We start from the raw sequence: 14,339 nt of genomic DNA, 5'->3' as shown, positions 1-14,339 counted from the left end.
TTCAGGTTACAGGTGATCATTCCTGTCACTGAATGCGCCAGCACTTTAAAGGATTGTGGCTGCACATATCCTTGTAGCAGCTGGCACTGCACTACCTCTGCTTCTCTACAAAAGAGACAGCTCCTTATGGTCATTGCCAGGTATGTGTGCCAGAGGCTGCAGGAATGGTTGATGTTGGGGACATTTTCTGATACTGGACTATGATATAAATTATAGGTGGCTCTGTAACTACATTTGTGCTCATATATTACTTTTGAATAGTTCTGCTGAGACAAAAGGTACTCATTGGCTTAGATGCCTGGTTAGGCAATTTGTAGAAATAGATGTTGTGTTTTTTACTCTGGGATAACACAGGCTGCAGCTCAATGCAGCTTTGACCAAAAGATATTCCAGACTTTGAAGTAAGTTCAATGTGATTTATTGAACCATTAGCACAGTTCCCTATGAGTTCGACTCTCCTGCTAATCTTGCTATGGTAACTCAGTCTAAGTAACCAGTCTGCTCCAAGCCACATGGTGGGTGTGATGCTTCTGATCTGCCCCTGTCCTTCTCTCTAAGTGTCACCTGTGGAAAGAGACAGAGAATGTGTGCCCTGTCCTTATATATGGGTTGTGTAATGCCCCTTTGTGGTAGTGTCACCTCTGGGTATCTTGACTGCCCATTGGTCATGTCCTATTCTATGTGTTCATTAGCTGTATGTCTGCATGTCATGATGCCTCTGGTGCTCCCTCTAGTGTTTACTTAGTCGTAGTGTATTTACATTAACCCCTTGTGTATTTACAGTGATGCATATCACCACAATAGTGTATACACAATGCTTGTTAATATCAGAAAGGACACAAAATGGCTGTTAGCTATTAAAGCAATACTGAAGACACAAAATGGCCAAACTAGCCACTTTCCTGAACTATAAGTTACAAACTGTGTAAACTAACTCACGAGAACCAATCGTGGGTACTTATAGGGAGTATCTCAACAGCTGCCAATAACAGCTTCACGGAACAAGGAATGCAATGTATCCATAATAGATCAAGGTCCCCAACTGTAGACAGGACATTTTTTGTGTTAGTTTTGAATGACTCCTGTATGAAGTTAGGGACGGGTAAGACAACACCCACTTTAACCATATATGCGATAACTGGGATGCTACGAAAATTGATTGACTACATGTAATGAATTGTGATGTGAATACAGTTGATTGATTGTATGTAAATGAGAATACAACTAATTCCGCCCCTTGAATCTGTATATTAACCCTTGTGAGCCTTAGCTCAAGTGAGAGAGTGCTGTCAGAAAGGCTGTGGAGCCTCAGGCCTTTCTCCCAGAATTCTGACATAATAAACTGCTTCTTTACTCATCCTCAGGCCTTCGTGTGAATATTTTCACCTCTAACAGTTGGTGACATTCTGACAGGTGTGACTAATCAGACTACACTGGCCCTTCGTCATATTGGCATGCCTTCCTTCACACAATGCTGCCGAAAGCAGGGGATAACTGTTATTAGGTATCCAAATAATACAATTAGCTGAGCGTTCACATATCAGCGATGCCATCAGTTTGCTGCCTCCGCCTCATTTGGCAATAGACAACACAGCACACATTAACCATCTGCTAAAATTAGATATCTAATCACCTCAGTCTACAGATATATGAGAACTGAATGGTTTGACCAATCTTCATTGCTCTTTCCAAATGTGCTGGATCTAGTCATAAATTTATTTAAGATAAACAGATTTGTATGTTCTATGTTTCATATGATTATATAGATGATGATGTATAAACGGTGTTGCACTGTATCTCTTTTCATACGAAGCTGGCAGTGGATGCCCACCTTTTTGTGCACAGAACAATACATAATACACTGTTCATTTAGTCAATGTGCTGGAGTGGAAGAGGCCTTGGGGAAAATCTTTGTAATCTCACGTCATGTCACAGCCCCTGAATAGCTGTCGCTGAGAACTTTGCTACAGACTAATGACTTCTGGGGTCAGACTGGAAAGGTTTCCAGTCTTTGCAGCCATAATCCTGTGCCAGGGGCTGGTGTGCTCCGCTGGGCCCTTCCTCACAGCTTCTTGCAGGCTGCAATTAAACTCACTCTAATCAGCTCTTTCAATACACAGAACCATGAGGTTAAATTATATGCTTTCTATGGACTTTCTGTTGTCAATAGAAAGTCTTTCTTGTGTCTCTTCCGTGCTTCACCTCCCCCTTAATTACTACTTTAAGTGCGTGTTATCAAGGCACTTTCCGAGATTTGTTTTTAATTTGCTTTGTTTCTTTCAGAACTGCAGCCTGTTAAATGTTAGTTTTCACTTGAGAAAGTAAATATAATTTTTAGCTTGATTTTTCCAATTGGCCCACAGACTGGAGCATGATAAAAAGAATCTTTTTTCAATGTTTTTAAAAGGTTGGAATTTAAAGCATTAAAAAATTGGATCCACACAACAAAGTAACACAAAGAGCCATTTAGTGAGAGAAATTGTGCTTTATAACCTTTGCATTATGTGCTTAGATCGGGGTAGTATGGGACAAATTATCCAAACAAAATTGTTGTTGTGATACAGAATAAAAGACCACACTGACAAACATTTGCCCTTCTTTTTGCTAACATCTGCTCGGTACACTGTATTCGCCTTTGTTCCCATTCACGTTTACCTCATTTCACTTTTGGCAATGAAAAAAAATATTTTCTGACCACTGAAAAGTTGTTAAGGACTGGGAAAAGGCTGCTTGCTTGAGAGACTTTGTTGGGAAACTTTTAAACAGATGAAATTTTCAGGTTCAAATCTGCCTTTACCTCATGAGTATATCTTTGAGACAAGGCTCACATGCGATAGCGGTGCTGAGCACAAAGCTCATTCAAACTAATCGCCAGGTAGGCAAATCGCTTCCCACAGGTTTCTACTAGCTTGTACTGTTGATTGCATTCTTTCTCCTTTTCTACCCCTCCTTTTATTTTTGTTCAGTGATTTATAATACAATGACATCACTGGTAGTGTTACTCTGCATAACCATTTACCGCTTCACATTCATAATGGTCTCACATGAACACTTGTTTCTATTGCAAGTGTTTTCCATTACTGCCACAGTATGTTATCCAATTTTGGAGGCTGCATGCAGTTCTACTGTGCAAACTGGCTCTGCCTCGCTTTTCAAGAAAAATTTTCTCCCTTATTTTTTTTCCTCAAGATCATCACTATTCTTATTCCTGTCAAAAATAAAGATCAATGGACATAGTAAAAAAACTCAGCTCCATTAAAATCTTCCCTGCAGCAAGATAATTACTTATTAAGTGAATGGCTCGGCACACGCATCTGTGTTCTGTCGACATATTTTGAAATGATTGCGAAGCTCCCCCAATGACCATGGGATAAAAGGATCTCCTGATGTAGTGCTCAAGCATACTGACAGCAAGGTTCCTGAGTGGTCCCTCCCTCAGTGACAGTTCGGGCACGATTTATCCGAATGGTGATGAAGTCCCGCAGCCGCGAGATTAGACGGGTGTTTCCCGCCACTCGGAGCGGCAAGAAACACCCCGTTATCTAACGCCCATCCGGGTAGATCCGGGGCCTCAGTGGGAAACTCCCCAATGAGCATCGCTCAACAGGACTTGTCAATGGAACAAGCGATCGGGACGCCAGTTTTAATCTCCAGCCCCCAACGCAATCCCCGAATCCCCCCAAGCCCCAACTCACTATAAAGGGATCCCCGGACCTCCCCCGCAGCCACCCCCTGCCCCAGGGCACACCCTAGCCCGATAACTACCATGCAAAAATGCCAGCATGGCACCTCAGCAGTGCCAGTCTGGCAAGGCTTCTGCCAGCTGACATTGCCAGCTGGTCACCTTGGCAGTGCCAGGCTGGCACCCAGATCGCACTGTCAGGGTGCTCAGGTGGCACCAGGAGTACCAGGGTACCACCCTGCCCAGAGGCATGCACCTAGGGGCTTCCAGTCCCCTGGGAGACCCACGAGTACCGTTCTGTCTGGGTCCCTGTTTGTGGAGACTGGATGATAGGCACCGGCGGAGCCAGGGGTGAGGAAGGCAGAGTGTCCGGGGGGGGCAGCCGGGTGGAGTGAGTATCGGGAGAGGAAACGGGGGCTTGCGGGGACAGGGGCTGCAGTGCAGATCAGGGCCACCGTGTATCACGTTGGACCTGGCTGGATGAAGGAGGACTCACCATGCTAATATGTCTGCCCCTTTATCCCCTGCAGAGAATGGATTATGGGGTACAGCCGGGTGCAGTTGGCACTGAGGCTGCATGAGCAGGGGGAGGACCCTGCAGAACCAGAACCTGTCCCAGAGGAGCAGGAGCCAGCTGGTGGCGATGGAGAGCCGGCCGCCTAACAGGCCGAGGAGGAGATGGGACGGAGGCGTCACGTCAGGCCTCGTGTATACCGGCAGCGCCTGCCGTACGAGGACCAAGTGTGCCGCTGCCGACTGAGGCTGAGCAGGGAGACCGCGCAACATCTATGCTGGATCGATGTGCAACTGCAGGGGTAAGGGGGAGTAAACCCGCTCCTAGTGGCTATCAAGGTGACGGTCGCCCTGAACTTTTATTCCATGGGGTCCTTCTAGGTGCTGAGTGGGGACCTTTCTGGGATCTCCAAGGACTCTACGCACAGTTGCATCAATGGCCCAGGCCCCTGCCACCTCCAAGGGTGGCCAATTGCGGTGCCCACGACTGCCCTGGGGCCCTAGCCCCTGCCATCCCCCAACACCTGCCCCCTTCACGGACCTCCCACAAACACGCTGCCCCCCCCCCCCATCCCAAACACCCACAACCAACCGGCACACCACACAACCAACCCCATCCCTCACCCCTCATACCCTGCAGACAGAGGGCCGAGGCAGTTCGGAATATTGGTGAACATGTGTTTATTGGTAACAGTGCTTTGTACAATAACTGTGTTCTAGCCCCTAACACTATCCTATGAGCTACACCCGTACCAAATTAACTGGTGTCTAACTTTCTAACCTTACTTATCCTAACACTCCTTCAGGTTAGTCCCCCAGGCAGTACATCACAATTGGAGGCGGCCTGCTGCATATCCCGCCCTGTGACCTGGGTCTCCTTTGCTAGCCACCCGATGGAGTGTCCCGGCCCGGATGGGGCGGATAGAATTCCAGGTGCCACAGGTGGCGTAGTCCCACCCTGTTCTGCCCACTGCCCATCAGATGGGCCAGGGACAGGTGGGGGGGGGGGGGGGGGATTCAGAAGTGCCACCAGCATGGGCCCCATCACCACCTCCTCCCTTGGGGTGCCAGATGGCTCCGGGCTACTCCTTGGAATGGAGGTGCGGCTCGAACAAGCTCCAGCAGCTCTGTTGTCGCCTGGCACTGTCATACCTGGAAGCCAGATCTCGTCATGACAAGGGTCTCCATGCTCGTGGCCATGGAGCACAGGAACTGTGCCAGGTTCCTCTGTGACTGGCTCATGTCAGCCAGTGCCAGATCAATGTTCTTGATGTCCGCAGCCATGCCCGTTGCAACTGGGCCACGTTCAGAAGTGCCACAGCAATGGCCATGTGGCCCTGGTACATGGCTGTCTGTGACATGGCACCTCTGTCCTGTGCCTCAGCCACCACCCGCACAGAATGCCCAAGGCCTTGGATATCCTGACACATGGCCAATACCTTCTCACACAAGACCCCCACCGCGGACGTTACCCATGCGATGTTGGCCTGGAGGCATGCATGGTCGGCATGAAATGGGGTGGGTGTGTGGGGGCGTGTGGGATGGGGGTGGTGCATAGGACACAGAGCTGGTGACACATCTGGGCCGCCCCAAGGAGGTCATGCAGCTTTTTCTGGCACTGCTGCCCAGCCCTTGTGGTGGGGCCCACGGCGCTGACTGCCTCTGCCACTGTGCCCAGGCCCGGGTTGACGTCGGTGGGTGGCAGCCTCCTTTCCACGTCAGGGAACAGGGTGTCCCATCTCTCCTCCACAGTATCTTGAGCTCTGCATCCGTGAATCATGGGACCGCTCTCCAGGGTGGCACCTTCTTGGCTGGAATGAGAGTGTGTGGGGCGTGGAGTGCTTATATGCAGCTCCAGCTTGTCAGGCTCTCCAGTGCCAATCCCGACCACAGCGAATCCGCGTCGGCATCTGTTGGAATTGCACTAGTACACGAGCACTGGCCCATTAGTTTGTTCTGAATTACTGCAGGCCCGGTGCTATCATCAGGACCTTGGAACACCCCGTCATTCAGTCCCACCGTCGGCACTTAGGCCGCGATACTCTGGTCCGGCGCCAGAGTGCCGGCGCCAAAACGGGAGTACTTTACTCCGGCACCTGTTCCGAGACCCGATTCTCAGGTCCTGGGGGGACCAGTACAGCACTGGAGCGGCCCACGCTGCACCAGCTGCCGGTTCCGGCATCGAACCGGCGCCGCGGGATCCGCGCATTCGCAGTTGGGCTGGCGCCAACTAGCGCATGCGCACCGGCCGTCATCCCCCACAGGGATCCAGGAACCGGCGCGGAAGAAAAGAGGTCCGCAGCCTGAGAGGCCGGCCCGCCGAACAGTGGGCCCCGATCGCGGGCCAGGCCATTATAGAGGGCCTCCCCGGGGTTGGACCCCTCCTCCCCACCCCACCGGCCGCCCCCGGACCCTTCAACACCGAGGTCCTGCCGGACCCGAGCAGGTTAGAACCGCGCCAGCGGGACTCGGATTTTTCCGGACGGCCACTCGGCCCATCCGGGCCGGAGAATCGCCGCGCCGCCGGAGGATCGCCGCTACGGCCGTTTGCGGTGATTCTCCGTGCGGCCCGGCGCCATTCGCGTGAGGCCGTTTTCACAGGGGTGGGAGAATCGCGTCCCATCATCGGGCGGCATGGCGCGATTCGCGCGGCACCGCGGCGATTATCCCACCCAGCGGGGGGTCGGAGAATTCCGCCCTTAGTCTCTCAAACAGAGAATCCCACCCAGCAAGTATTAACAGCAACTTGACATGACTTCTGGTCGATGATTATTTTGTGAACAGCTTTTTATCTGGGTTACATCACACCCAGATGGTTTCTGAGTGCATAAGACCAGAAGACATAGGAGCAGAATTAGGCCACTCGGCCCATCGAGCCTTCTCCGCCATTCAATCATGGCTGATATTTTCTCATCCCCATTCTCCTGCCTTCTCCCCATAACCCCTGATCCCCTTATTAAACAAGAATCTATCTATCTCTGTCTTAAAGACACTCAATGATTTGGCCTCCACAGCCTCTGTGGCAAAGAGTTCCACAGATTCACCACCCTCTGGCTGAAGAAATTCCTCCTCATCTCAGTTTTAAAGGATCGTCCCTTTAGTCTGAGATTGTGTCCTTGGCTTCTAGTTTTTCCTACAAGTGGAAACATTCTCTCCACGTCCACTCTATCCAGGCCTCGCAGTATCCTGTAAGTTTCAATAAGATCCCCCTTCATCCTTCTAAACTCCAATGAGTACAGACCCAGAGTCCTCAACCACTCCTCATACGACAAGTTCTTCATTCCAGGAATCATTCTTGTGAACCTCCTCTGGACCCTTTCAAAGGCCAGCACATCCTTCCTTAGATACGGGACCCAATACTCCAAATGGGGTCTGACCAGAGCCTTATACAGCCTCAGAAGTACATCCCTGGTCTTGTATTCTAGCCGTTTTGACAGGAATGCCAACATTGCATTTGCCTTCTTAACTGCCGACTGAACCTGCACATTAACCTTAAGTGAATCATGACCAAGGACTCCCAAGTCCCTTTGTGCTTCTGCTTTCCGAAGCATTTCCCCATTTCGAAAATAGTCTATGCCTAAATTCCTCCTTCCAAAGTGCATAACCTCACACTTTTCCACATTGTATTTCATTTACCACTTCATTGCCCACTCTCCTCGTTTGACCAAATCCTTCTGCAGCCTCCTTGCTTCCTCAATACTACCTGTCCCTCTACAGATCTGTGTATCATCTGCAAACTTAGCAACAGAGCCTTCAGTACCTTCTTCCAGATCATTAATGTATATTGTGAAAAGTTGTGGCCTCAGCACAGACCCCTGAAGCACACCACTAGTCACCGGCTGCCATCCTGAAAAAGACCCCTTGCAGTTTACAGCTGGTCGAGGAAACTGGGAAAGAGCTGGCTAAGGGCCATTTAATAGCATGGAAAGCGCAGTGTCAATTTACTGATATCGGAATGGGAGTGCCAAATTATGCCAATGGTGGAGAGGAAGTCTGATGGCAATGCTGACGGCATGCATCAATAAGCTCATTGTAATAGTTTTGCATACAATTAATACTAATTAAACCACAATTTTCAGTGACTAAACGCTACCTGAGCAGTTAAGTTGTTGGTGCACAGGATTAACGGGCCTTCATTTTCATGGTCAGTTAAAACTGACAGTGAGCAGGCAAGTCAATCCTCATGTGGGATGGAAGCAGGTTGGAGCTACCTGTCATCACTCACAATTTATTGGAAAAAGGATGAAGAGGCTAGAAAGCATCTAAGGGAACGTTCAGGGTCATAGAAGGAAGGTCAAGGGTGACTGAGAGAAGGTTGAGGGTCGCAGACGGGAGATTGATTCTGACTCTGAGACCAAGGCCCAGGTGAGTTCCGCCAAGACCAGGGTGAATGGCAGAGCAGAATCAGTGAATCTTCGAATCTTCTCCCTGAGCTGGTCTTCAGTTTGCCTTCACCATGAATATTACAGCTCCAGTTATTTTCAGAATTGTTTGTGCCAGTACAGTTTCGCTTTAAAGGAGACCGATTGCTTTTAAGAACTGAAGACTGGCTGGAACAAGGGTTAGCTTGGCATGCACTTTGGCCCCCTCATTTTGCATACAGCTAGCCACTAGTGTGGATTATGCTGTGCTGCATGAGGAAGTCATGGCATCACAGTCTGCGAGCTTCTCACTTGCAACAGAACCAGGGCTGGTAGGTAGTGAATTGCGACCGCCATGCCCACAACAAATTTTAGCCCTGAAGGTTACACATGGTGCTCATGTGATTCTAATTTTGCCAAAATAATTATTTTGTGTTTAAATTTCCCCAGAACAGATAAAATGGTTCCTTCAGACATATGAAAAGTAATCTTGCAAAGTTACTTTGGTCAAACAATGAGGGCGTTTTTTTGGCCACGTTGCGCCTGGCATAAATTTTGCTATGTCACTAAAATTGTAGGAAGGCCTCGAAATGGGATTTGCACTGGGCGCCAAACAGTGCGCGATGTTTCTGGCCCTCTCTGCAGATGTCATCTGGTTCAGACCAACTCTCACTGGGTTTGAACCAGATTAGCACATTAAAATTTTAATTAAAATAAGCAGGATCGGCTTTAAGTCAATTCTGCAAGCTCCTGTAATTGTCCCACCTGCTGGCGCAACGTGGAACCAACGTGAATCACTAAGAGTCTCCATAAATGGAGATCAGCCATCATGACCACGCTGGGGGCTGGAGGCCATTGTAGCCCCCGGATCGTTGGGGACATTGTCCTGGCACCCGGGCACCAAGGCAATGGCAGGTTGGCACCAAGCATGCCAGGGGATAGTGCCAAGGGGCACTGGCAAGGTGCGGGAATGAAGGGGCAGACCCATAAGGGGGAGGGCTATGAAGTAGGTGGGGCATTTGGCAACCCCATAGTGGAGTATCGCTCACCTGGGGGAGGGGGGGGGGGGCTGCAGGGGCTGGCTATTGGGGAGCCGGACGCCGACAACTGGTGGGGGGGGGTTCAGATGCCAGCGAGATTGGGGTGAGGGGGGTCTGTAGGATTATTCTGAGATCGGGTCGCCCCGATTACTGAGGAGCCTGACCTGCCAGCGTGTTTAGGCCCCGCCCCTCTCAATGCCGGTACAAAACGCGCCACCCTCCAATAAAGTGCGGGAAGGTCGCGATTGGAATTGCATCGGAATAGTCGGTGCGATTTGCACCACTTACCATGCGCAAAATGACACTTAGAGTGCAATCTAACGGCTGAGTCATGCCAGGGGTGAATCCATGGGAGCCGGTTAGATTGTGGGAGAGGCTGAAATCGGGAAGCACGCTGGGCTCTGATCGGTTTCCAATCTAAACGGCCTTCTCCTGTTGGTGAGATCTGGATCCCACCGCGATTTGGCGTGAAAACAGTAATCACTAATTGAGGCCAATCTCCATCTCATTCGGGAAGGACCCCCGATCAAATAGCCTGCACTGACCTAACCAGCTCCCCAGCGACAAATCACGTGTGCGCCATTTAGCCTATTTAAAAACGTGAAGCTAGTGCAATGGCTGCTGTGGGGATGGAAAGAGGTGAATAGCCATCTTCAAACCAGGCAAATAGCCTGGGGGCACTAGGACTGCTGGCTGAAGACGGGTTGGTGAGCCCCCCGGGGAGTGGGGGCTGGGTGAGGGGGGGGTAGATCAGCCGCCATCGGTAGGGGGTCGCTACTGGTCTGAGGTGTGATGGGCTCAGTGCTGGAGGTCCAACGTGCCACTCCTCCCGCCCCCGGATAGTGTATCCCTAGACCAGGGTCAACGTCAGCTGCTGCCTGTCTGTTCTTCTGAACATCTCCAGGGCAGAGCTCTGTCTGTGGTAATGTGAGGCAGGTCACTCTAAATCCCACTGACCGTGGCGGCCTCTGGCCTCACAGCTGAAGATTATCGCTAATAGGGAATTGGAGTCCCGTGGGTAGATGTGTCAGGTCGCAGGCTAGTGTTACTGACAATCATATTGTGAGGCTTGGACACTTTGCCTGAACACTGGAGGCATCAACGCTACAGAGGCAGCAGCCAACAATCAAACATCAAAGAGCTGGGCCTCAGCACCCTGAGAGAAGGCGGGGAATGGAAGGGTGAGGGGAGCTTGGAGGACATGAGGGTCCCGGGGTGGAAGCCATAACTGTTGCTGGTATCTCACCCCCTCCAATTCCTTACAGATATCACACTGTGGATGATATTGTGGACCCCGTAGCAGCTGACCTCGCGATGGTGGTGACAGGCTACGCGATGGTGGTGACAGGCGGCGGAGAAGGCAGTGGCAGCAGTGTCGACGCAGGCTCGAAGTGGCAGCCCGCCCTACAGCCTGAGGACCTGGCTGCCCTTTAGGCCAGGGAGGAACCCAATATCACGAGGCCCATGTGGCGATCCAGGCTGTCATTGAGCGGTGCATGGACTGCTGAAAATGTGGTTCCGATGCTTCGACCATTCCAGTGGTGCCCTGCAGTACGCCCCCTGGAGGGTGTACCACCGCTTTGTGATAGTCTGCTGTGTCCTCCATACCCTGGCACAGCAGCGGAGTGACATGCTGGAGGTGGAGGAGGAGGCACATGAGGCCTGGTCTGAGGAGGAGGACAATGAGGAGCCAGACCAGGAGGGGCTGGGGGACGAGTCCTCAGGAGCAGCAGGACGATGGAGGACAGGCAGCAGCGAGGGTCCGGCACATCCGTAGGATGAGGAAGGCCGGTGACAGCCCAAGCTGTACAGGCATTGCTGGTCGTTTGAAGAGATGTTGGACAACGTGTGCCGCAGGAGGCTCCGCCTCAACAAGGGGGCAATACGGCACCTGTACATGTTCTTACGGACTTGGCAGCACGTGGAGGAGGAGGATACCCGCTCTTGGTGACCGTCAAGGCCACTGCAGCCCTGAACGTTTACACCTGGGGTTCAGTCCAGGATTCAAGTGGGGACTTGTGTGGCATACCCAACCAACAGCCCACAAGTGCATCCATGAAGTCACGGATGCCCTGTTTCCCTGGGCATAAAACTATATAAACTTATATAAACCTGGACCAGGCCCATCAAGATGCCTGAGCAGCAGGATTCTCCACTATTGCTGGGATGCCCCAGGTCCAAGGAATAATCGATGGTATGCATGTCGCCTTGCACGCACTGGGTGGCCCAGGAGCGCCCTTCATTAACAGGGAGGGGTTTCACTTTCTGAACAGTCGACTTGTATGTGACCACCACCTCAAGATCATGCACGTGTGTGCACGCTTCCCAGGGAGCGTGCACGACAGCTACTTCCTGGGACATTCAGAGATCCCCGGCGTCTTCAAGGGACACCCCAGGATGACTGGTTGGCTTTGGGAGCTAAGGGTTACCCGCTGAGGTCCTGGCTAATGAGGCAAGTGTTACATTCTGGTGCTTGGTCGGTTAGAATAAGTGCACTCGAGTACATCTAGTTTGTGACTAGTTAAATAATAATAATCTCTATTGTCACAAATAGGTTTACAAAATGTCTATTGTTAAACAATAATGTGGGTTAGATAACGATAAGAAAATTATCAAAAACTACTAACTATTCTAAATGATCTAAGAGCTACTACAAAAGTGACTATCCACTACGACCATCCCCAGACTCCCTGAGGTAACAGTGTCACGTGGTTCTTCTCTACTGCCAACTGCTGGTTGGCGGTCGTATATATTACCGTTTATATGATTGCTTATGCCTATCATCACAACAAGTAGGCAGGCCGGAGACCGAAGCGGAGACCCAGCATAACGAGGTCCATGTGGCCACCTGGGCTGTCATCGAGCGGTGCATGGACTGCTGAAAATACGGTTCCAATGCTTCAACCACTCCGGTGGTGCCCTGCAGTACATCCCTTGGAGAGTGTTCCCCGCTTTGGGTTGGTCTGCTGTGTCTTCCACAACCTGGCACAGCAGCTGGTGACATGTGGAAGTGCAGGAGGAGGAACATGTGGTCTCCTCTGAGGAGGAGGACATGGAGGAGGCGGAATAGGAGGGGCTGGAAGACGAGGCTGCGGGAGCAGCCGGAGGATAGAGGACAAGTTGCGGCGAGGATCCACAATACCTGTAGGACCAGGGAGGCCCTCAGCCTCGCCCACTTCTCATAGTACGTGGCTTTGTCTGTCATCTCAGCCCCTCCCCCTTTCCCACCCATTATTGACCCCCCAACCCTCCCTTCCCCACCCCACCCCTTTACCTTCCCCATTCTGATCTGCCTATCCCTCCTCCCCGCTCCCAATCATTCCCTCATCCATCTATTCCCTGCCCCCCCATCCCAATCGCCCTGTCCCACCTTCCCAGGTGTTACATCACTCCAGGGTGAGGGTCTGTGTTGGCACTGTCAGCGGGTCAATATACAAGGCAGGAGGAGGATGACAACCCGCTGTGAGGTGAGCTCCTCAATCTATGCCGTAGTCTGACTCCTGTCTAGCTGCTGACAGGACACTCACACCCACCACCTGCACGTGGTATGCTTCGGGGCGGGGCCCCAGATATAGGAGCCCAGGCCTGGGGGGGCTGGGGCTGGGGAGGGGCAGAGGGAAACTCGGGGAAGGGGTGCAGGCCGACCCGCAGTGCGGAATAATATGACTTGTTTTAGTGGTGTACAATCGTCACACTAACTGTCCCAAGCTACCTATGTTGCTGCCGGATGGGCCGACACCATCAGATGGAGATGCTGCGGGGGAATGTACATGTGGTCAGTGGGAGGGGAGGAGCATTATTCTGACATGAACAACACACGTGCGACATGTCATCTAGGTGTTCGGCCAGTGGATGCTCACCTCTGCAGTGCAGGCCAAGTTCAGCGTCAGTGACCGCTCTGTCCTCGGTCACCCCCCTCGGCCTCCAGGGCCAATGTGTGGCAACCCGTCATCAGTCTGGGCCCTTTCCTGTCTGTTATGGACCAACTTTTCCAGTGGGGACAGAGAGAGTGCCTTGTGCACACTTAATGCATCTTGGGGAGAGTGGGGGGGGTGCGGTGCTCTGGCATGGGACAGGCTTGGGAACCACTGCTGGGAATGGGTGGGGTGTGCTGGTGGTTGCCAGGGTGTGCTGGGGTCCGGGCATGGTATTGTGGGGAGGGGGAGGGGTGGGGGGAATGTGTAGATTGTCAGGGAGGTGTCTGGGGATCGGACCAGTGCCAGGGGGCTTATGCCAACTCACCTGTGCAGCCCAGTGGAGGTCGTTGAGCTTCTTGCGGCACTGGGTGGCAGTCCTCTTGGTCACAATCCCTGAGCTGAGTGCCACTGGCTCCCAGACGGCACTGGCTGTCCTGTGGTTGACCCTCTGACCCGCTCTGGTGAACAGGGTGTCTAGTATGGTCTCCACTGCGTCCATCAGTCTGACCAGGTCGGCATCTCCGAATTGTGGAGCAGGTCTGAGCAGTTATGGCTGGGGTTTACTCTGCGGGATCTGTTTAAGAGCTGCTCGCCCTCGTTAATGGGGAGCTGCTGGGCAGGGCGCGGTCGTGGCGAATAAGCTGGCGGGGCAGTCATTTCCGATGTGAAGCCCGTGGGCATCATTAGCGATCCTAATTGGCATTAAATACCGGTGGCATTGGCGCCTGGTCGGCCATTGGGAAGCACCCGGCAATTCTAGCTCACTACCACACTTACAAACTTTTCCATTACATCACGCCCATAGTAATTTTTTGGGAGAATTCCA

Source organism: Scyliorhinus torazame, chromosome 9, assembly GCF_047496885.1.
Source record: "Scyliorhinus torazame isolate Kashiwa2021f chromosome 9, sScyTor2.1, whole genome shotgun sequence".
Classification (NCBI taxonomy): domain Eukaryota; kingdom Metazoa; phylum Chordata; class Chondrichthyes; order Carcharhiniformes; family Scyliorhinidae; genus Scyliorhinus; species Scyliorhinus torazame.
Note: the sequence above shows the minus strand (reverse complement) of the source record.